At 29.1% G+C, this 3,151-nt stretch overlaps 1 pseudogene; it reads left to right on the forward strand.

Moving 5' to 3' along the window:
- Positions 1-431: 431 nt before the first annotated feature.
- LOC112030920 (sesquiterpene synthase 2-like) lies at positions 432-2,008 on the forward strand (annotated as a pseudogene).
- The last annotated feature ends 1,143 nt before the right edge of the window (positions 2,009-3,151 follow it).

Genomic DNA, 3,151 nt, shown 5'->3' on the forward strand with positions numbered 1-3,151 from the left:
TTGTAATTTACCCAAAATATTAATTCAAAATTCATTTATTAGATTGTTGAAGTGGTATATAGTAGTAAACATATTCTTGATACAACAATTTATTAGTTTTCTGTAGTAAAATTTATAGCAACCCTAACATTTTGCTATAAATATTGGTTATTTACAATCAATTAATATTAATTGTTATTTTCAAATTGTCGGTGGTGGAAAGATTTAGATTTTGCAACGAAGCTACCTTTTGCAAGAGATAGGATTGTTGAATGCTACTTTTGGATAGTCTCAGTCTACTTTGAGCCCCAATATTCACTTGCAAGAAAAATACTAACCAAAGTTATTTCCATGACATCTATTCTAGATGATATATATGATGCTTATGGCACACTTGAAGAACTCGAACCCTTCATAGAAGCAATTGAGAGGTTCATAAATTGAATCAATTAATATATATGTTAAGACTATGATATATAATGTCAATCTAACTCTTGTAATTGGTACATGATATTTTCAAGTGGGATATTAGCTGCATAGATCAACTTCCAAAATACATGCAAATATGTTGTCGTGCACTCTTTGATGTATTTGAAGCAATTGAAAATGAGTTGGCCAAGAAATAAAGATCATACTGCGTTAGCTATGCAAAAGATGCTGTAAGCGTCAAGCAACTTAACTTTTCATGTTTTTTTGTCTACTTTTTCATGCTACATACTTATTTCATTCATCTTGTTTAAACCTTAGATGAAACGTTTGGTTCAGGCCTACTTTGATTAAGCCAAATGGTTCTACCAAAATTATATCCCAACAATGAAGGAGTATATGCATGTTGCACTTAAAAGCTCTGGTTTACCTATGCTCACAACTATCTCTTTCCTTGGCATGGGTGACATCGTTACAAAAGAGGCATTTGATTGGACCTTCAGCAACCCTAAGATTATTACAGCTTCATCCGTAATTGGTAGACTCATGGATGACATGAAGTCACATAAGGTATGTGATCAAAAAATCTTATCAAGTTTCACAAGCTAGTGTGAGAGGTCTATTTCATGTGTTTCCAACTTTCTGCTTACCCTTTTTAAAAACTTTGTATGTAGTTTGCGCAAGAGAGAGGGCATTCTCCCTTAGCAATCAAATGCTACATGAAGCAACATGGTGTCTTAGAGTAAGTAATTCATGATGAATTCAATAGGCAAGTTGCTAATGCATGGAAGGACATTAATGAAGAGTGTATAAGACCTACTGTTGTTCCCATGCCTCTACTTATGCATTGTCTTAATCATACATGAGTAATAGATGTCATTTACAAGGAAGGGGATAACTACACTCACGTTGGAAAAGAGATGAAAGATAATATTGCATCAGTGCTTATAGACCCCATACCAATATAAATGGGGTGACAAAATAAGTATTTGCATAAAGAATAAAGGACTTGTCCATCAATAAATAAATAAATAAAATAAAGGACTTGAATAGGATCCAAGTCTGTTGATGTTCTAATATATATAGGGCCCATTTATATTGAAGATAAAAGGAAAATCTTTGGTTTATTTACTTATTTATTTATTTTTGGATAAACTACTGGTTTCTTATTTAATAATGTAGCACTATGTTTATAATGATGATGGGATTTACTATTGGTATATTTCTGTGGGAGATTATAATTATTGTGCCATTCTAGTGTGGGGGTGGGTACGTAAAGTTTATCTTAATAATTATCAAGTTATTACCTTTTGCTTCCCTACACTACCATTTATTATATACTATGACGGAGCGAGGGTAACTATGAGGTTAAGGAAGCTCTTTCTAAACACAATTAGCACCGTTTGGTATAATAGAACCTCTAATGAAATAACAATAACTATACTTTATGAATAACCAACCCTTGTATAGTTGCGTTTTTATTACAAAGAATCATTTTTTTTTCTTCATTTAAAATAAAAAATAATTATCCCTTATTAAAAAATCCTTAACTAATAGCTATTCTCTAATCTACAATAACAACTTCAACAAATAAAATTCAAATAATCCTTTTTAAATAGTGCTGCAACATATCAAAAAAAAATTGCATACAACCATTATCCTCCTGGGTTTTGTTTATGCCATCAAGGCATCTACGAATGGAACCATCTTCTTTTCTTTAGAATCATCAATGAATGGAACTTGATAATGAAAACCTTGATTTTTTTTTTCTCCCAGGGCTTTGTCATTTACAATCTCTCTCTCTTGAACATCGAATTTTTTTCCCCTTTTTTTTCCTTGTGTTGTGTTTATGCCATACAAGTTACCTATATTCATAGTCAAGGAAATCACGATAATCTTGACTTTTATTTTCTGTTGAATATCACTGGATTGATTTTGTTTACTGTGAGGATTTTTTTTTAAATATTTGTTGAATTAAAAAGCGTAATCATGTTGGTGTTGGAGTAGTGATAGTCTTAGTCTGAGATGACATTGATCTTGTATTGGGCTTTTCTATTGGCATTTGGTTTGAGCCTTGTTAGTGGTTTTATAATAATTTTTTTTTTCCAGATTTTCGTTCAAGTTTTTTTTTTTTTTTTTTTTGGATTTTTTCNTTTTTTTTTTTTTTTTTTTTTTGGATTTTTTCCATGGTTTTATAAACCAATACGGTAAAAGAACCAAAAAAGGGACTAGTTACTGGTTTTTCGGTCGGATCAATAGTCGAACCGGTGATGTCATAAATAATATAATTAATAAAATTTTAAATTATATAAATAAAAATATAATAAGTTTATTACTAATAATATGATAGCAAAATTTAAAAACATAATATTTAGTGACACTTTTCGTGTAAATTTAATCAAATTTCCTTAGAAAGGACAATCACATATTTAATTATAATCATAAAAATAAAAAGTTTATTTTATATATAATGAATTAATTGATGTTATATAAAAATTAAGTAACTTTTTAAGTTTATTCACTTAATTAACTAAAACTACTATTTTTTTTAATCAAAATTATCAGAAAAGAAAAAGGAAAAGTAGTTGTACAATGAAAAAATGCTAAATTTACGTGACTTTGACCAATTAGTTGTATAATATATATTATAATATTTTTGAGGAAAAATAGTCTTATAATGACAGTGTGTCAGGTAAAGCAAAAACTAAAAATAAAGTCATAATATAGGCTTAAAAGAATGTAAAAG

This window comes from Quercus suber, unplaced genomic scaffold (genome assembly GCF_002906115.3).
Source record: "Quercus suber isolate HL8 unplaced genomic scaffold, Cork oak 2.0 scaffold_66, whole genome shotgun sequence".
NCBI lineage: Eukaryota > Viridiplantae > Streptophyta > Magnoliopsida > Fagales > Fagaceae > Quercus > Quercus suber.